The sequence below is a fragment of the Pholcus phalangioides genome, unplaced genomic scaffold (genome assembly GCF_987345545.1).
Source record: "Pholcus phalangioides strain wild (caught in Gottingen) unplaced genomic scaffold, Ppha-v1.0 ptg000042l_1, whole genome shotgun sequence".
Classification (NCBI taxonomy): domain Eukaryota; kingdom Metazoa; phylum Arthropoda; class Arachnida; order Araneae; family Pholcidae; genus Pholcus; species Pholcus phalangioides.
In genome coordinates, this window is record NW_028301628.1 from 12826681 (window position 1) to 12848946 (window position 22266).

The 22266-nt window shown below is 36.1% G+C and overlaps 1 protein-coding gene across 3 annotated transcripts in view; it reads right to left on the reverse strand.

Annotated features, from left to right (window-relative positions):
- The window catches only part of LOC149064493 (uncharacterized), a 136503-nt gene that overhangs the window by 68650 nt on the left and 45587 nt on the right, over nucleotides 1–22266 (reverse strand). The window contains exon 2 of one of the 3 annotated variants that reach the window (XM_089254588.1): nucleotides 10220–10304. The exons of the other annotated variants lie outside the window; for them this stretch is intronic. The gene's annotated coding sequence lies outside the window, so the exon portion shown is untranslated. The remainder of the gene's footprint in view (nucleotides 1–10219; nucleotides 10305–22266) is intronic. 3 annotated transcript variants of the gene reach the window in all.

The window sequence follows — 22266 nt, forward strand, 5'->3', positions numbered from 1 at the left end:
TAACAGTTTCATTTTGACACTTATATATCTCTCATAATATAAGTTTTATCAACTCCATATTTTGAATATCAAATACAAAATATTGAAATAGAAAATAGGTTTTAGTTAATGGTAAATACACAGAAAACAGAAATAGATTGAATTAAAGAATTAAATAAATACGAATATCTTCAAAAATATATAGTGTTCAAAATTTTCAAAGGTATTTATTTGTTATTTCAAACGGGATTCGAGGGTTGAATATTCAATTTCGTGGGGAAACGGTGTAAAACGTTTCCCCGCGAAATCGGACCAAAGTTTCCCAATTGAAACATTCGCAAAGTGGGCAACATCATTCTCGGTGGGTGATGGAATGGTCCGGGGAAGGGGCAATAGAAGCTATGAGTATAAAATAGGATCCTATGGATTTGCTTGAGAAGAACATTTTCTGAAGAAACGCGAGTGATAGAGAGAGAACAAAAAGTTTGGAAAACTGTTTTACGCGGTTGTTCGAAAACATAGCGAAGGAATCTCATGCGGAAATAAAAAAGATAATAATGAAAGGCTTCCCTCTATTAATTAAAATTAATGAGGCCGAGTGGAATCAAAATCAAAATTTTAAAAAAACCTCTCAAAATCTTCCAACTACACAGAGTTGTCTTTTGATCCTCTCCCTGCATTTCTCTCTCTCTGTCCAAGTTACAGCACGAAAGGCATTTCATATTTTTTAATGAAGAATTGTTGTTTGTACTTAGAAGTAAACATTGCCGGGTAAACATATCAAGATGACAGGGTCTTTCATAATTTTTAAATCTGTTTTTCTGTTTACCTTTTGATCGTGAAAAAAAAATCTATGGTATGATACAAAATGGATATTTGCACTCGTAATCTATACCTTTGAAATGTTTTGAAAATTTTTAAAAAGTCCTTAATAAATATTTGTTGATTTCTCAATGGAACAGCTTTTCTTATTCCTTTATTTTTGCAAGTGCTGGAAATCGAAAGAAAGCATACTTTACAAAAAAAAGGTGACATTTTGCAGGGGGTTTAGTGATTTCTGTTATGCTAGTTAAACAAGGATATATTTTAATCTATTTCATCTACATCACGGTGAAAATTTGCATTGAAACAGAATGTAATTCACAAAAAGACGTCAAATATATATATCTATTTTCATACAAAGGGCATAGCTAACTCCTCGAACCGCAAATTACAGGGGAACCGTTGATTCTAGGGGCATACATCCAATTTGAAAAACTATTCAAATAACGTGTGTATACAACCCAGAGGAGTATATATGAATATATATGTTACTGCCAAAGCCCGAAATTCACGGCCAATTCGTGACGGGGCCGGTAATCTCTGGCCAAAGTCCGATAACAAAAGACATGATTCGGGATCATCGCCAAGTTGACGTATTTTTTCGTGATAATTATGTCCCGTTAGTTATGACAACCAATCAAAGCGCAGTCACGATGTGGTAATAATTTTTCCCTTCAAAATTTGGCAGAAAAACTATATAATCATTTTTATAGTTTTTCCTCTCAAATTTCAGTTTTTTTTTCTCTCGTCACATGGAGCTAATCCAATATAGTTGCTGTATATAGACATGCATCACACACGTTGGCGATTGAAGAAAATGGATTTGGCTCCTACCAGGCCGTCCACCTGGCCCATCGAGCTGTGTCCAGAGATCTACGGTCACTTCACGAAATGCTTGGTCAAAGTCCGAATCATCTCTGCAAATATATATATGTTACTGCAAAAGCCCGAATTACGACCAATTCGCGAAGTGGCCAGCCCCGTCGAGAGTTGGAAAATTTCCGGCGTTGACAATAACCAGTATTGTAGTCGCCCGTTTACTGTAATTACGGTGAAAAGACCATTTTATTTAATGCCGGGACGAGAAAAGTGCCATAAAATACGGGATGCGTTTCGTCTACATTTTCATATTTCATTAATAAATAATAGAATCTTAAGAAATGGAGGTTGTTTGCCTCATTTTGTAGAAAAAATGTCGATTTTTCTACTCACATGTCTATGAAAATCTAACAAAAAAACTGCAGATGAGAGGGAGCGGCATTTTTCGCCACTTCGAAATTCCAATGGACCCTAGATAGAACGAGGAGGAGGGGAGGAAAGCACAAAAAAGAAAATGTTGCCCAAAGGGAGGCTATGGGCTGAAAAAATATTGAGAAACACTCTGTTCTACCTCAAAATCTCCTTACCATGAACATTTTTGTGCTTCAGGAAAACAAAAAGGTCATTTTGACGACAGAAATTTTTTTACTTATCTTCGCCTGAAAAGATCATTTTATTCGATAACTACTCTATTTGAATATCGCTTATATGATAATCATTTTGTCGAGACCAATCGATAGTAACTCATTTACTTGTACGTAATTTGAGTCGAACGCTAACGAATGGAGTCAAGAAAACAGAAACAAGATGAAACTAGTCGCAACAAGTCACTCTCATTAAGAGTCGTTATAATTGAGAAGTTGTTAATCTTTTCTTGAATCTTTTAACGACAAACAATTTTGCTTGGAGCTGTTCACGCTGCTTAAATGCGACACAAACCGTTTTTTGGGCAATGATTAATAAATCGATGGTCGAGGTTTTTCCTCGTCCAAACAACATGACCTCGGTGGAAGGTGTTCAATCAGGAATAGGAATTTATCATTTAGGGCGCACACGCTTCTACCTTTTCCTTTCAAGGTTGTTAATTCAATCTCCAATTAATTCTATGTCTAATGTTTTTTCCCTCATCTTAATTACTAGAATTTATCTGATGCGGATTTTATAATGCAGAGCATACATGCTCACCACAAGTCATCTAATGTGGCCGGTGACCTCAACCCTAATTTTGTAAAAATGAGCTAACGTGCGCAATACCAGATCACTTTAGTGGCCCCAGAACATTTCCAGATCACCTGAGTGACCCATGGCACATTCTCAAATAACTGTGACTCCGACATCAGATCACTCGAGTGACCCACGGCACAGTTTTAAATTTAAATTAGCATGACAGTGAAATGTAAATTAGCACCGAAACTACATGCAAATTAGCAAGCAAACTAAGTCGAAACTAACCACAAAAACTAATGAAAATTTCGAATTGATGAAAATTCAGAACTGAAATTTTTTTTCTTGGATTGCTGAAACATAATTCCAAAACTAATGTGAAAATTAAAACCTAATAAAAGATATATTTCTAGCTCCCTACGTTAATTCAGCGTTAATGAAAGAAATAGTTTAAGAATCGGAGCGAACCTTCAATAATTTGGGGAGGGACCTCTGTTTGATTTGGGGCTCGCAGACTATTTTGAATCTATTTTCTCTACCAATAATCTTGATAACGTCGACATTAAATCGACTACTGGATGTGCAATTGAAAGTAAGCGTAATAATCACACAGTAAGTGTGAATAATATTACGGCTGGTGAAATTAAGCCATGTATCAATGACCTCAAGAATACAAAGTCTTTAGGTCTTGATGGAATTTCTGTATATATTGTTAAAGCTTGTGTGGGGACTTTTTTGCGTATCCTTTATTGATCATTTTTAATTTGTCTATAAAGTCTAGAATTTTTCCTCATGAATGGAAGAAATCCAAAATAATTCCAATTTATAAGAATGGGGATAAGGCTTGTCTAACGAACGGACCGGCGGAAATTATTTATTGTTTTTCAAAAATTTTCTTATCTGTTATACATGCGAGAATATATGATCAAATTAGCAAACTCATATCAGTAAATCAACATAGTTTCATGCCCAAAAGATTTACTGTGACCAATTTGATGAACCTTAACATAATTGAATCAATTGGTAGAAATTGGATGTCATCTATACTGATTTTGCTAAGGCATTAGATAAAATTCATAATGCTATTTTATCTGAAAAATTAAGAACATTTGGCTTTCATTTTAAACTTGTGAATTGGTTCAGTAGTTATCTCCAAGGCAGAATTTGCTATGTATCCTTCATGTATGTTCCAGACGCTATGTTCTTCCGCATTAAGCAAAAGTGTTAATGTAACATTTTTTGGGCCGGCCCCTCAGGGATCGATTTCAGGACCGTTATGCTTTTTAATTTTCATCAATGATCTAGCTGAAATCTTTGAAAAGTGTCTGATGTTCGTCGATGATTTAAAGATTTTCAGAATTATTGATAATGTTGAATCGTGCAATAGACTACAACAATATATAAATCTTCTGTCTGCATGATGGGATCGAAATTATTTGTATTTGAATATTGATAAATGTTTTGTAATCACTTAAATCACAAAGTTTCGCCTATAACTCATTCATACCATGTAAATAATATTGCTTTGTCAAGCACAGAATCAACGACTGATCTTGGTGTCTTATATTCTTCGGATTTTACTTTCTCAAAACACATAAATGATATTGTTTTTAGTTCTTACAAAAAACTTGGCTACATTATGAGAATGACCAGAGATTTTGGAGATACTAAAGTTCTAACTGTGCTGTTTAACTCCCTTATTCGATCCAAACTTGAATATGCATGCATTATTTGGAACCCACAGTTCATGATTACCAAACAAAAATATTGAAGCCTGTTCAATATAAATTTCTCAAGTATCTGTTTTTCAAAAAGTTCGGTGTTAATCATGATATTCTTACTGGTACGTTTTTACGCTCGTTATTTCATGTTGTTAGTCTAAGCGATAATAAAGATTTTTTATTGATATCATTTTCCCATAAGTTATTTCATAACAAGATTGATTATATACAAATTTTACAGGAATATTAATGTTCCAATGTATCGAACGAGATTTTATAATTTATTCGCAACTAAGAACAAATTTATGTCATTTTGATCCAATTCATCGATTAAGTCATCTGTATAATATTCGAACAGGGGGGCATCTAGATATTTTTTATTTCCCTTTGGAGAATTTTAGAAATCACCTTTTTATTTTCAACTTTATATATTTTTTTTTAATTTTGTGTGCATTTATTTTTTTATTTACTTTTCTTATTGCATTTTGAAATCAACTTTATTTGACGGTTTAAACTATTTAAATTTTTTAGTACATATGAGAGTAATGTATATTTGTTTTCATTTACTTTATACCTATTTTGATCTTTGTTTATTTTTTTTATTATCTGTTTCTTGTTTTTTGCACTTGTTTATCTCTTTTTTTACTCTCTCCAACTATAACTGGATTTTGTTTCGGTTGTTGGAATGATGAATAAATAAATCAGTGCGGATCTGATGCAACCGCACTTGCCGCATACCTCTAATCGCTAAAACCAACACTCGATATTTGGAAACGTTGACGAATCGCCACTCATCATTGAGCTAATTCAGTGACATCATTTACTCCCTAAATACAAATTTTCGTCGAAACTTAGTGCAACGGCAATGAGCGTCATGAACTGAATGTAAAAAGAAAATTTAAATGATATTTTTTAACTAAATGGACTCAGAAACTTAACCTGGGATGGAAACCCTTCATTCCATAAGTCGTATCGCTTCGCTTGTTATATTTTAGAAGCGATTTCAGAAAAGCGACAATAAGTCTCGAAGATTTCAACATTAATCTCGAATATGGTGCCAGTTTTTTTGCTTCATTTGACCCCGCAATTGACTCAACTGCGTATTTTTTTACATTATTTCTCTCTAGATACTAATTTAGCGTTTCTCTTTTTGCTCTCAGGGAAGAAGGAACTTTTAGGAAGTTCTAAAAAATCATTTCAATAATGTCCGCGCTTCAGAAAAACCCTTTTAATAGTATCACCCGTCTTCTGTAAAATCATTGACATAATATCCGCATTTAAGGAAACCTTTAAAGTAATATCCAAGTTCTGAGGAATCAGACGATTATGAAATCATCTACGTTCTAGAAAACTCTTGAAATAATATTCATGCTTACAGAGCACCCCCCCCCCCCACAACTACAATCGTAACTAATACTAAAAACTTTCCCAAGTGTTATTCGTAAATGTTTCTCGTAGAACACCCGAGGAACTTCACGATTTTACAAAACCCCGATCGATAAACACCTTATTGAAGCACCGAATTGAATTTCTTGATTTACTTGACAAGTATTTGGTTTCTCAGAAGTTGACTATCATTTCTATAAATCAAAATAAATTATAAAAAAACCTCAATGATTATGAGAAGGGGCGGTGGAACGGGTTACTCGGGGAGAAAAAAAATCATATACTAGAGTAACATGATCGCAACAGCACAAAAATGCGTCAGGATCGTTTCATCGGATACTAATTGATGCGTACAGTCGAGGAGCTGCGCGATATTCCGACTTAATTACGTAAGATGGACGAGAAACGGGTCTGCCAGGAATGTTTATCTTTCCACGCGGAAATTAATTCCGAAAAATCAAATACTGAAGGAATTTCTGGATTAATTTACCGTTAGGGAGTAATTTACGCCCCTCATCCGAGTTTTTCATGCGGATAGTTAAGCTAATTCATTTCTCCAAGACTTTTCCACAATTCGTGGCAGCTAACCCCCGCGCCATCGCCTGATGTGAAGAGCAATAACTTCTTGGTGTAGAGAGACAGAGAGATTCATTCGAGCAACGTCTTATTCATTACCCACGTCATTCCACGACGAGATAGAGAAGTTTGAGAAGATTTTTTCTTTCTTATACTCATTCGAGCCGAGATAAATTTAGCTAACATTTTCGAGATTAAGACGAAAATCGTTCTCTCATCAACTTGGTTCCTGTAATATTCATTATCCATCCTCCACTGCGCTAAATGCCGCTTTCACGGTTCGGCGAAATCAAAATCCTGGTTTCCAATTAAGTAACAAGTAGTTATAAGAGGGCGTTTTTAAATAAATATTACATGACACAGATCACGAAAATAAATTTAAGAAATGCACAGAATGAGCAGTTTTCATAGTTACACAGGCTCTTGACCATTTAAGCGTCATTGACGAGATATCTCGCCTCCTTAAAAGTCTCTATTTCTTATACCTCTGACTTTGCACCACCTGAAAATCGGAAGAAAATACCTCTTCATTAAAAACGATGTGACATATTGGGGGGGGGGGTTGGTGCTTCCTGCACTGCCGCTCAAAATGGTCAAGTCCTCATACACCATTAACTTTCGAATCAAAGATCTTAGAGGCACGTTTTAAATTTGTTTTTAAACAAATCACAAAGTACATTCCACACATGACAGACAAAACAAATGGCTTCAATTGAAAAATTCAAACATGTCACGAAAAACTGTACAGCTCTTCCATAAGGCCTTAGCCAACGTGAAAATGCATACGAATACAGTTAACGAATTATGCAATACAACCCCTGTATAGTCAACTCCTAAATAATATTAAAAACGTGGAGAAAAGTTCAGGATAAACAGCATAAACTAACGGACGACGCTTCTTTTTCTCATTAAAGCCGGGTTTTCCTAGGAGTAGAACTTTTGCGCCGTGTGCAGCGTGAAAACACTGATTAAAAACACTGGTTAAAAACCTGAAATTCAGGTTTTTTGACCAATCAGCGTTTTCACGCTGCGCACGCTGTAGAAACCTGTTCCTAGGAAAACCCGGCTTTATGCGTTTTTCCCTCCAAATTTTTTGAATTGAAATATCTCAGTGAATATTCTACTTAGAAAAGAGGAATTTTTTTTTGTTCGCCTTAGTATAGAAGGACATACAGGGGAAAAACTAATTCGGTTTTTAGCACACGGGGACTGTGTACAAGGTTGATTTCTTAATTTTTTTATGTATACGATCCCTTAAATAAATCATGAAATTTCATGAGACAACATGTCATTTGAAAAATATTTGTAACTGAAAGTATACTTCTAAAGTCAACTGCTGCTGATACAGTCCTATGGACAAACAACTTGAACGAAATTTGAAATAAATCAATGGTTAAATAATATTATAAATGATATTTCTACAAAAAGAAAACACAGCACAGTTTCCACCATGTCTAAAGGTAGTTGAAAACCCCCTCACCCAAGATTTACGTCGCTCATTATTTTGGGAAAAAATTGGAAAAATAGTGTTAGTGCTGAGGAAACATTGAGCTAAAACTCTTCCTTAAAGTGGACTGCAATAAATATGTTAATGAGCTCACATATTTCAGATTAATAATAAATGCCTATGTAAAAACTAAGATATTACGAGGAAAATTACTTTCGGGATGTTTGAGCATTTTCAGTAATCTCATCAGGAATTTTTCTGATGGTTTTTAAAGAAGATAATGCTATTTTGGACAGGGATATATGCGCCTAAAGGTGAAATATAAATATTTAACCACAAACAAGGGCATCTTTCATTGCTTATATACCTGTAAATAATAATTCAGACTTTTTGTTGACCGTTTGTCTTAGAGGTACCGTTCTAATTTGAAAGAAATGCTCGAAATGTGTTCAGAAATCATCATCTTGTACCAGCTTTGGGAGTGAAATTTCGGTGTCATAAAATTAAAAAAAAATCTATATTTTTATATACCGTGTCTTCAAAAACCCAATTAAGAAGTCGTTGCCCCGTTGCCCCCAGGCCTAACAAAAAAACCAAAAAAAATCACGTTTCCAAGTGCAATGTGCCGACTTTCGCAAAACCAAGCATTTACAGATCACTTAATTTTTAAATCATTTTCTCTCTCATTTCCAGCCGAATACTGACACAAACAATAATTGAGCTGTCGTGTGAGCCCAATCGGTTTAATTTAGGAAAACGCTGCTGGTGCAGGATGTTGCTCAACCACAGAAAAATTTTCTACGGTTTATTCAATGTTAGAGCAAAATTGTGAAGTGATTAATACTTTCAGCTGTGGAGTATCCCCCCCCCCCCGTAAATCTTCGTTTCTGGTATGCAGGGACGGTCTTTGACAAAGTGACGCGCAAGATGAAAATTTGGCGTTCGCTCCCCCCGTTTTTTTCCCTGTGGTGATTTCCAAATGTGGTGTCACGGCTCCGTAGATAGATAGATAGAACCGCTCACAACCCCGGCCTGACGCAAAGCAACTTACTTCCGTTACCTCAAAATAGGCAGGACTGTGTCGGAAAAAATTAGCAAAGATTTACAGCAGCGCCCCCTCTTGTGCTCGCAAGTATCGAATCATTTGCGTCGTTCTCCCCATCAACTCGATGTAACGTACAAATCATTTGACTAAAATGGATAGCTGAACCCAATATACCTGACTAGGGTGCAATTGCACCGGTCGCACAGCCCTAAGACTGCCCCTGGTGCCATGGACCCCCCCCCCCCTTTTAGTCCTGGACCTATAGAAATTTTATGTGGTGTCTGCCATAGACCGCTATTCATAGCAGAGAAACTGCAGCCACGAGTCATCTAACAGCAAGAATGTTCTTGAACAATAGAACATTCTATCCAGTACTTCCAAATGTGATGAGATAGCAATGCCATCAATTGGACTGCAAAAAAACTAAAATAATGTTTCATATTCTGATCGAAGATGTCACTACAAGTACAATTTTTTGTCACACAAAAATTATAATTATATTAATTTTGCAGTTTACCGACGTTGCAGTGGTGCTTTTGGGTGATAATTCAGTCAATATTTTTCTTTGAAGTAGTTTATTTACATTAATTTTTTTCTACACTTAGCATTATTTTTTATATATAGAAAGAATGCTTAAATTTTTGCCGTGGGCCACAGGTACCCTGAATTGGGAATTACTGGATTAGCCGATGAAAGACCAAACTAGCAGGTTTTCTAATATAGTATTCCTGAATTTGGCCAAAAGGCTTAGCAACTTAATTAATTGGCCGAGAAAAAACACCGATCTCTATTGACTGTAACACATACAAATATTGTAAAGAAAAAGTCAACCCGCAATAAATACACTGCCGATCATATCTTGTATATCAGGGTGCACGAACGCCGGCCCGCGGGCCAAATGTGCCTGTCAAGGGGTTCTATCCGGCCGGCTAAAGTTGTTCCGGTTGGGAAGTATCAATACACACAATACATTAAATAGGGGGCCGTTCAAGTATTACGTAAGCAAATTTTTAGCCATTTTTGACCCCCTTCCTTTCCCTTGTCATCAAAAGTCAGCAAATCGGAAACCTCCTCCCCTCCATCGATGATGACGTAATACTTGTGAACGGCCTCTGATTCCTCCATTTATTATATCTCTTCTATGTATAAAAATTAGGGATATTGTTGTATAGGCAATTGAAATTACTAATTGCAGCCAAACAATTTGTCAAACGCAAATAAAGTTTCTATTTAAAGGAAAAATAAAATAAATAAACAAACTTGTGAAAGGCAAGTAAAGTTGCCATTTTTCGCCAAAATTGTTGAAAAATTGCCACTCATAGAGAATGATGACCATAAATTTTGACTGAAAGTGAAAAAAAATTTATTATATTCATTCAAAAAAAAAAGCCTATATCAATATGCTGGACAAATATATGAGATGAATGTATTTATTTGACTATAATTAATTATGAAAGCGTCATACCCATGAAAAAATTATGCCATGAAAATTATCTTAATTCTTGATTTCAAAAATTCAACTAAGCTTTGTTGAATATAGAGAAAAAAGCGGGACATTTTTTTTTATAAAAATGTTGGGACGATAAAAAATTACAGGAATATCTCGTAAAATCTAGGTCATGTGGTGCAGAGGCGCCGACACAAAGAAAACGCTGAAGAGGCTGAAAATAGCCATTCGTCCCGTATATATGGGACTTCAGCCCATACAAAGCAAGCGGAATTGTGCGTTGCATCCATGAAGTAAAGGGGGCGGCGCTCAGCCCCCTCACAAAGTTTATTGGGTGGGGGATCGAATATCGTCAGCACCCAGGTTCCGGTGCCTACATGACGTGGTCACTCTATATACAGCGGGGCTATAAATAAACTGACAATACTCAGGCGTCATGTATGTAGCGCCCATGCTGATGCAGTAATTTTTGGAACTTGGTATATAGGATAAGCTGAGTAGTGCCATTTTGATTATACTGACACTACTGCGATCTATGAGCGCCCGTTGTAGTGAACGTATTTCATTGAAACTTGGACGTTATTAGGACCATGGGAAAAAGGTAACTGTGATAAAAAGCTCCATTTCTTCCCCTGGTGGTAAAAAATTGAGCTATTTATAACTTGGTCCATATATCCTATGTACCAAGGTCTTATCCCATACGGTCCATATGTTTTATATACCAAGTTTCATCAAAATGGGTGCTACATACGCTTGAGTAGTGTTAGTTTATTTATATAACCACCCCGTGCATCTCTCGTTCGAGTGACAGAAATACTGGCCCGCGGACTGAAGAAGATTGTATATTTTATTGTATATTGTCTAAAACCCTTTCATTTTTAGGTAATAATAATAACCGTTATATCGAAATATCATTCTATTCGAGAACATCAGCGAAAAGATGTAGGATTAAGGAGAGGATTGATCAATAAAATGACAAGAGACGTGAACTCTTAATCTTCCGAGCTGCTGAAAACATCATGCTTGGGGCAGCATATAAACAATTACTCCGATATATACACGTCGGATTATTTTTTTTATAGTCATTCTTCTTATATAGCTTATATCTTATCATGGAAATAAAAGGAGATAGAAAAGAAACGACATTTGTAATCATTATTTTTTGGGAAGGAAAGATCTGCTGTAACACACACAAGAGATATCCGATACTAAGGACTCTCAGGGGTTATCTCTCACCAACGACCTTTTAACCTGATCTCCTTATAGATCATCTCTCTTTCACGAGAACGAATCCTTCACACACATCATGTGTGTGTTAGCTCTATATCTTTTAACGTTTACTGTAAACGGAGAGGAATATGTATCCATCTTATGTAGGGTGTCTTCGCTGATTTTTTTAATTGTCTCTATATGATAATTTGCTTGCACTCCTTCGCCGATAGGTGATACACTGATGCGTAAGTACACGTCAGTAGATCGTTACAGAACTCGTGGCAACACGTCGACGGGTACCAAAGGAATTTTTCTATTATATGCATATACAGGGTGATTACATAATTCCCCTTGTCACATTTTACTGGAGAACTCAGATACATCCTTCGTGTTGCACAAGGGATTGTATAGTTACTAAAATACAAAAACTAACTTTTTATACGGACACTCTGTGCTCAAAAACCAAATGAGAAAGTTGTTTCCCTGTTTATTTTTGAGTCTCACAACAAAAAAGTCTACGTTTATAAGTGCAATATTCACAGAGATATTAGAATTCAAAAATTGGAGAAACGTTGGAAAAGAACAGCATAAATCGGAAAGGCGTTGTCCGTTAGTTTATGGTGTGCTTTTCATAAAAATCCCATATCAGCCGTTCCTTCAATGGAGGAAGTTCAATATTAAAATACTGAAAAGTCTGTTCACTCGGCAATGTTTTCCCTTAAAAAAAAATCTACGGCCATCATAATGACGTCACTGCGCATATTCTTGGGTACGTGACATCCACTTCATAAGGGGTATCAGCAGGCACACATAAAAATAATTTGACAAGAAACACGAACAGGACTTGCATCAGATGTTCATCCGTTGAAGTGTGAACTGAAAAAATTGAGATCGTATGAAATGAAAACATGCCATCAAATGGACGTCGAAAAAAATAATAATAATTAAGTATAATAAAAAAAGTAAGGGGGGGGGGGAAAGAATCAAACTATTGAAGGAGAGGGGAAAATAATAACGAAAGAGAGAGGGAAAAGCGAAATAAAATATTCAGAAAGGAAGAGAAAGAAATATAAGAATTTTCAGGGGAAGATGTTTCACGTGTTCCGTCGTCCAGAGGTTGCGCAAAGAACTTGAAGGACACATTTTCGTTACATCATTAGCCCAAGACTAAATTAATCTTTTCGCTGTCCCTTTTTTCACTTGCTTTTACTTACATCTTCCTTAGTCATGTGTGTGAGAGTTGGCTGAGACACCAAAGATGCAACTCAATTAGTTCGTGTTGAGATATTAAGAGACTCGCTTTCTCGAGAAAACTTTAAGAATACGCACAATTTTATAGGGTGATTAATACGCTGAAAATATTGTACAAGAAAAATGGCCGTGACAAAAAACCTTCAAATGAGGAATTTCGTCAATATTTTGGAGAATTTATTTAAAAGTGCAGTTATATATTCAAGATTCGAAAACTATTTCATTAGTGTCTCTACAACGCACATAATATACAGCAGTATATTATTTGCATATTAAACATATTATATATGTTTACCAACGTGGGCAATATCGCTCTCCTGAGGAGTGATGGAATGGTCCAGGCAGACGGTAGAGGCTGCGGGTATAACGTAAGATCCTATGGGGTTTCTTGTGTTGGGGGGGGGGGTGATGGGTAGAACATGAAACACCCTACCAGCCGTGTCCTCTCCAAACCGTTTTCGAGTTATGGTGGATAATCGATTATGGGAAAAAAAACATCAAATCCGAAAAAACACCCAAATTTATAAATTTTCTGCAAGACCTACAACCAAACTAAGTACATATTTAGAAAGAACAGAAAAAAATCCTATCAAAACCTATTAATACCTATTACTAATACCGTGATAACTAGGTAGGCGCTTCAAAGAACTTCGAGATTGAAATCTTTCTATAATAACTTATGATTCCTTTTGATGACAATAATTCGAACAAATATCGAGCATATGATTTAAAAACTTGTTAAACACAAATATAAATTTGGTTCTACTCGGAATAAATCGAGACCATAATAATATAATTGTGTAGTCGGTATCAAAATTCCGATTAATAATTATTAAAAGAAGTCTTGTTGAACTAGACTCGTCGTCAGCATGGTATTGGTGTCAAGTCTCGATCTTATGTTAGATGCACTCAAGCAAGATGTATCTCATAAAATGCACTAAAGGATACCCGGAACAAGGTGACGCCGTAAAAATAGAGAAAAGCTGAAAGTGCTTCCCTTCGATCTCGAGATTGCTTTCTGTTGCACTTCGTTTTTAATATAAAAAACTTCGATCCCCAACATAACAGTCGACTTGTCTCTCTCAGGAAGCGACGGTAAAAGGATTCCATGATCTTCGTTGAGTGTATATACACAGTGTATTTTATGTACGTAGTACAATAAGTTTATATACATATTCTGTATTTCATAACGGTCACCGACCCGGGTGTCATCTAGATGTTATCTCAGAATATGTTTTCCCAAGCCCTAAGTACTGAATAAACATATTTTATCTCTCTGAAATAGTTCTGACACTTCGTAAAACATTTCCCATCACTTCTGTTGGTCCGCGTTGACGAGTACACACATACTCTCGGTGTTTTGAAATAGGGTTTACATTCAATAACACTCGGTAATGCGTCGAAATGGGTACGATATGAATGCTATTCGGTGACATAGATAGCATCATGAGCTCTCATTATTCGTTTTAATTCAGACATTATCAGTCTTTCAAAGAAGAAACATTTGGAGAAATGCATATGCTAGCTGATTCGAACTATAGAATATCAAGTTTGTATGTTTAAAGCAATGTCGCAATGTTTAACGACATTCAGCTCAAACTAAGCTAACATTATATTTCGGGTATAATATGGGTATGCTCCTTCTTTTTGGTTTTCTAACGTAACTGTGGTTGCCTGTTATAAATTTCCGCATTTCAGCTTTTCAGGAGCAAAGTGCTTTCAAATTTTTGCTTTTTTGGGAGCTGACTTGGTAGATCTTTTCCGCCAGTTTTGGCCACACGTTAACAAACCGCATTGCTTACTTTTGCGAAGTTCGGAGTCTTATTTTTCGAACTTAGCGTATTATTTCCTTCGAAAATCTCAACGCTCGAAAGTCTGAAATTGCGTAGCCATTTAATGGGTATTGATTCGAACGAACAATTCACACGATGAACCTGTTGGTTACATAATTATTTATTTGTTTTATCAATAGATACAGGGTGTCTATAATTGAAGTTAACGTGTTCTGAGAATTCTACAACCCAATAGAAAATTCTGAAATTTTGGAAACGTTATTACAATTCGTTATAAATTTCGTAGAGGAATATGTACGAGGTGCATGTACGGTAAAATAGTGGTAGTGGTGAAGGTCGAAACTGATTTTTTTGTCGCAATTTTTTCACCATCCATTAAGGCGTTTCACTAATTTCACAACTTTCTGATGAATTGCTACGGCTTTAGAAACCTCTGAAAGCTCAACTTTAGTAACGTACACCTTGTATATACGGGGTGATTATAAAAAAACTATCCCGACATATGGGCCCCTAACTATCATACCATTCACAGAAACTGAATGGAATTTTGGCATAAGGTATTTTGAGGTATGCGCTCAAGAATGATATGGAAAACAACAGTGTCACTCTAACAGTTACGGTCACGGTGAGAAAATTTCGAAAATATCAGATGGCAACACCAAGCTTTTTGTATTGGAATGTGATCTCCATTGTGAAAAACCCTAAATAGCGTTGGAATGGCACCTGTAACACGAAAGTACCCGGAGCTAGGCAAGGAGAAAGTAAAAAGGACTTTGCCGTGAACCAGAGCATTAATGTTCGTTTCATTCGTCACACCGTCGTTTCTTCGGCTGAGATCCCAGCCTGATTAGTCCTCCACAAGGTCATGTGGAAAATTTGTGAAACACAATAAAATGCTTTATTTTATGCTGCTTCTCTGTCCTTATTGGTTGTCCTCACTTTTAGCCTATCTACCGCCGGTGATTTTCATGCTACAGTTGCCGTTCGAACGCTATTTAGGGGTTTTCACAATGGAGATCACATTCCAATACAAAAAGCTTGGTGTTGCCATTTGATATTTTCGAAATTTTCTCACTGTAACCGTAACTGTTAGAGTGACACTGTTGTTTTCCATATTATTCTTGAGCGCATACATCAAAATACCTTATGCCAAAATTTCATTCAGTTTCTGTGAATGGTATGATAGTTAGGGGCCCATATGTCGGGATAGTTTTTTTTATAATCACCCTGCATATATGAATATAATACATTTCAAATTTCTCTCATTTGCTACCAAACTGAGCTCATGATAATTAGTTAAAAATCATTCAACACCATGGATATCCGTGAACCCTCTCTGTAATCCTTTTAATACCATATGAATACGCCATAGAATTGTTTTTTTTATTTCTTCATCAATCATTATTTCATATGGTCATTGATTTTCCTGAGAGTTTTAAAATATTTTTAGCAGAATACGCCGTTCAGTAGTTTGATAGTATCTGATTATGTGGGGGAACCAAATGACATTTTACAATGTTAAAATAGTTTGCATGTTGAAAACTGATAAAAAAACGATCAATATCAGAAAAGCTCCTAGAATAAATCATACATCAAAAAATGAAATTAAATTGTATTTAATCACAATGACCATAATAAATGATTTTTACTTTTCGTTAGGAAAGTTAGCGTCCTCTATTGGTTCAACACGAAGACAACTTGAATAGTTGAACAACGGTATCTACTTTCAAACATATTTTTCTTAACGTAGTAACATATTTTCCATTAATTCTTAATGTTTGATTAAATATAAAAATTTATGTGTACAGTGGTTGATGTATATTAACAGCTGACGTGTGAAACATAATATTTGATTATGTATTATTACGTATCCATTCATTTGCCCATGCTGCAATCCTGTTTAAGTTGGTCTGGAGCAACTCCCCTATCGTTTTGATTCCCGATTACCCCCATTAGCTTCACATCATCTGCGAATTTACTAGTAATCCCATCGATAACCTGATCGAGTTTATCGATAAAAAGTGAAAAAAGTATAGGGCCAAGGACACTTCCCTGAGGAACTCCACTTGTGACGTCTGTCCAACCAGAGAATTCCCCGTTCACCATAACTCGTTGCGACTTATCTCTTAACAACGATTCTATCAAATTTAGCAAGTTGCCCCCAATTCCAATCTCGTGTAAACGCTTCAAGAGTTTACCATGTTGGACACGATCAAATGCCTTCTGGAAATCAAGGTAAACAACCTCTACATTTTTGCCCTTACCCAAAGCCTTCGTCACGTGAGAAATGAACGGAGCATGACCTTTAGCGTTGATAAGTGCATGGTTGCTCATTTTGGTTCGAACAACCCACGGTTGTCTTACGAGTTGAATGGTGTCACTATCCCGGATGCAACTAGGGTCATCGATTTGGGAATTCTCATTGACGAGCGGCTTAGGTTTTCTGAACATTGTTCAGCGGTGATCAAAAAATCGAATAGAATGCTTGGTCTCATTTTCAAAAGGGTCTCTTCGCGTTCTCCTAAAGTCATTTTTCCGCTTTTTCGAGGCTTAGTTCGTCCTGGACTGGAGTATGCTGTAAGGTTTTGGGGACCATGCCTACAGAGGGACATAGACTTGGTTGAAGGGGTGCAGAGAAAAGCTACGCGTGTCCTTATTGGCACACGGGGCTTGAGTTTTTAAGAGAGACTTCATTTTTTGAATATGTTTACATTGGATGAACGCAGGTGTCGAGGAGATATGATCGAAGTGTTCAAAATTTTCAATGGGATGGATAGGATGGACCATGAACTTTTAGTACACCGCCAATCAACTGATTTTACAAGGGGGCACCAGTATCGAGGGTTATGGTGTCGCAGGGAGTTTTTTCTAATAGGGTTGTTAAGATATGGAATAGCTTACCCCCGGAGGTAGTAAATTGTAACACAATTGACACGTTTAAAAAGAAATACGATAAACATGTTGGGGTAAATCGAGAAGCTATCCATTCTTAGAATAAGACAACCATAAGTATTCTTTATGGGCATTGTATAATATTTTATCATGTGTATATATATTGTTTATAATTTTTGTTAATTGCATTTTTAATTGGGTTGCTGTATTTTTGAAATATATGACATCCATATTTTTATGGGCATCTTTTTCTCAGCCACCTCGCTGGGCATTTTGCCTGTTGTGGCGTTGTATTTGTATTAAGTGGTCAAAAGTCGTTGAAATTATCATTTTAGCGGGAAAAACCATTATCCTTTAAGCGGGGGGAATTTTGATTCCGGAGGATTTTATCTATTTGTGGTTTGCATGTTACGTAGATCTTTCCATGGCCGTAACATCGAGAAAACAGAAGTTACAAGTTTGGAGAACATACAGGGGCGAATGATAACGTATGTTGCTTTTGAATGCGAATTAGGATAATTTTTAATTAGATGGGGTGAATGTGACGACCATTTTTTCACTCACGTTTTAGTAAGTTTAGAAAAATTACAATAAAATTATTGTACCTTATCTCGTTGGTATTCAAAAATGTTATCAGTTTTCGTTACAATTAGAAAAAACACAATAAAAGGACGCAACCAGTCTTTATTGCAATTAAGAAAACCACGACGAAGTAAATATGGCATCACTCGATACCACTGAAAAGCTTAGATAAAGGCCTGAAAAATCGTAGAAAAACACATTTAAGCACCAACCAAAATTATTAGGAGAAGAGCATTTGTTGTTATTTTCGTTTTTATTTCTAATTTTCCTGATTTTTTCCTTTCGTATGTTAGTAAACATGCAAGCACAAATTCCAAAAACTTCTTGCTGTCCTCAGTCGCCAGTTTAGTAGTTAGATATGGGAAATTTTAGGTGCCTATACCAATTTCATTGCTGACAATGGCAACCAAACACCTGGGATCTCTCAGATCTGTTTTCTTCATATAAAATTAAAACGAAGTATTACCTCGTACAATTAATTTACCGCTTTTATGTTACAAGGGCGTATTGGCATTTGAAGGAGGCACAAAATCTTTGAGATTTACAAGGAATTTCTTCAAGAGAAATATTTTGAGTAAATAAAATTCAAAAAGCATTTTAATTCAACAGACATTAAATAAAAAAATTTAGAGAATTGTTTTTATTGTGTGTTAAAGCAGCAAAAAGCCAATTGCGAGAACACACATGATAGTATTAAAAAAGTATTTTTCATTTTTTCACAATAATATTAAAAAAACATTGTCAGTTTTCGATTGTTTTCGGGGGTGGGGGGGGGGAGGAGGCACGAGCTCCATATGCCTGCGGCCCTACCACGTTACAAATAGTATGAGCTAAAAGAGTTTCAATCAAACAATGTTCATATCCAATCATCCTTTTTTAATGATAGCTCCACCTCTAGAGAGAGTTCCCTTTATTACGTGATCAAATAATTTCTACGGTTTGAGATCATCTAAGGCAGAAGGTGCACAGCCTCCGGTCCGGCAAGGGGTTCTATCCGGCCAGCGAAAGTTGTTCTGCTAGTAAAAACGATCAATATACACATCTGGACAAATACGTAGGCTGGCTGTATTTCCTTCATAAAGATACGGGACATCATTAAAAAATTGTAAGTCATTTACAAGTAAATGCAAGTAATTGCAATTTGAACAATTGAGAAGTAGCCAGCTACAGCCGAAAAAAGTGTGAAATGCAAAATGGCAAGTAAAGTGGTCATTTAAATCCAAAAGAATTATCAAAAGCAACTCTAAAGTTGTCAGTTAGTCAAAACATTTATCAAACGCAAGTCGTTGGCAGTCACTACCGAAACATTTGTCAAGCGCAAGAGCAGTTGCCATTTGCATCTGAAAGATTTGTCAAATTTAAGTGAAGTTACCAATTACAGCCAAAAAATTGCTAAAGCCAAAGTTGTCAACTATAGTTAAAATTGCTGGAAATTTGTATAATTTTTTATTAAAAGAGGTCCATATCTCCAAAATCACAGGAACGTCCAGCAAAATGCGGGCCATACGGTCATCATCTATAATTCTATATGCACAAGTTTCTGGCCCGCGAGCGGCAGAAATACTGCATATCTGGTCAAGATCGTGCATTTCTGATCTAAGGAATTGTTGAAAATGTAAAAAGAAAGGCAACGGGCGATTGAGCCGAACTGACCATTCAGTCTCACGTGTTGCCCCCTTTATTTCCTTACTTTTTTTTGCTTTCGCTCTTTCAGAGTGACCTTTCCTATATTACGCAATACAAGGACTTTCGTATGCGCTTCTGCATATGTACGTATCTGTTCTTCGGTGCACGTGAAAGAAGAGACGTTTTCTGAGTACGATAAGTGTTTTTAATGGAAGAAGAGGGGAACAAACTTCTTTTTGTGCGTGTGTTTCTTTTATTTTATCGAATTCGATAGGCAAAAGCACAGCTCGATTTATGTGGCTCTTAACGAACGGCACTTCCGTTGAAAGCATTCTTTCGTCTTTCTCCTCGTGATAAACAAACGAGGAAAACAGAATGTTATATATTCTTCTCGTTACATCAGAAATTTCTTATATTATGCTTAGCTTTTGACACGTAGCGAAGAAAAAAATGAATTTATTACGCGTTGCGACAGCATCGAAGAGTTCAATCCATCAACTATGACCAATAATGAGATGATCATTCATTCCTGGTACGTGACAATACTCACCCCGTTTCTGAAGCTTTTTGATCAGAGGGGATATTTTTTTCAAGTGAAGACCGTTTGACATTATCCTTTTAAAGAGTGAGTTTATAATTTTGCGCATGCGCGTTGTCTTTAGGCATATCTAATGATATCAGCGTTTGGATGAAAATATTTGACAATGCCGACATCATCTGTGAAATAATTCCGTTTATGAAAAAACCTTATCCCTTAAACCTAAAAGAAAACCTCACCTTTAAAAAATGCTGTTTTAATGATTTAAATATTGACACATGCAAACAATTTATTATTCTTTGTAATTAAAATTCCACGAACAAAACTTTATTAGATATTTGAGCTTGACGGTTTTTCATTTTTTTATTTTGCGGAATATTTTCTTCTTTGTATTTCGATGAGTTTAGACTTGTTTGAAAAATCATTTTGTTTATTTCTTTTATAATTTTTCGTGGCGCTCTTGTGATCCTCTCACCGGTTCAAAAACCCTGGCATATATTATGCGGTTCATGAATTAGTGAAACCGTTTAAGGACGTCTGCAACAACACGATCAACCACGTTCAGGCGAGCATCTGTAGCAGTCTAATGTTTGTACTTCCTCTCTGAGAGAAATCGATAAAAATTCGAAATGTTTTGCTGGAACTTTAACCTGTTAAAAAAATACCGATTTTTCTAATCCTCCGAGCTAGTTAGAAAAATTAATAAAAGAAAAACCGGCTAGAATATACAAAGCACATAGAAATGTCCCTTTATCCTGGAATTACTCGCGAACCGTTGATCCTAGAAGTATACGTTCAATTAGAAAAAGTATCCGAATAACGTGTAGAACACAAAGACGTGATTCTTGTGCGAGGGCTTGTGCAGTTATATAAAAAAAAAATTACCTTTTTATATGGTCACTCTGTCCTAAAGAAACAATTAGAAAAGTCATTTCTCTGTCTCTCCTGAGCCCAACAAGAAACGTTCCATGTTTTCAAGTGCGATATTCGTTTAGATATTTGAATTCAAAAATAGCTTAAAATGAAAAAAAAAAAATTATTCACACAAACTTGTGGACAAGCTTATCGCAGTTCTTAAGCTGTTCTTTTTCTCATTTTCAGCGATTTTCGGATTCAAATATCTCAACAAATATCCCACTTAAAAACATGGAATGTTTTCTGGGCTTAAGAAAGACGGGGGCAGCAACCTCCCAAATGGGCTTATTAGGAGAGGGTGACCAAATAAAATATATATATTTCAATAACTATACAACCCTTGCAAAATGAACGACGTATCTCAGTTCTACACGTTATTTGGGTACTTTTTCCAATGGGAAGTACGCTTCTAGGATCAATGGTTCAAGAGTTAGTTATTCCAGGATGAAGGACTTTCCTATGCAACCTTTGAATTTATACTCGCCATCAAAGAGCGTACGCAAACTCAACCTTTGAGGGGAGCACGACGACCCCCCTTCAGTGATATTTAGAGTTACTAACCTTCAGAAAACACTTTAGATTAACAACCGAGTGCTTGATTTCAAACCGGGCGCAACTCCGGTTTATCGACACTTGCTATTTCCTTCCGATTGAATTGTGCTCGAGTTGCGTGTGTGTACCTGACAGTCTGAGTGCGTATATAGTGTTGTCCGTGGATTTTAGTGCTGCCATCTATATTTCAAATTTTTAGTGAAGTGTAGGGATTTTCTAGTGAGGTGTAATAACTCCGCCGCCACCACAGTGGTGCTGACAGGGCGGCTGAAGTTGATTTTCTGCGGTTTCCAACTTAGAGGCGCGAATGCGAAGCTATCTCCCGTTTTAAAAGTCTCGCTACAGAGACCAACAAGGATTACAACTGTACAATTATTCAATGATTGCACTTACTCATAGTTGGAAAAATTGATGCCAGATGGCAGCACTACATAACAAGCATTACACAGTAACAAACTTCACGTGAGGTTCACAATACGTAGTACACGCACATTTTCCA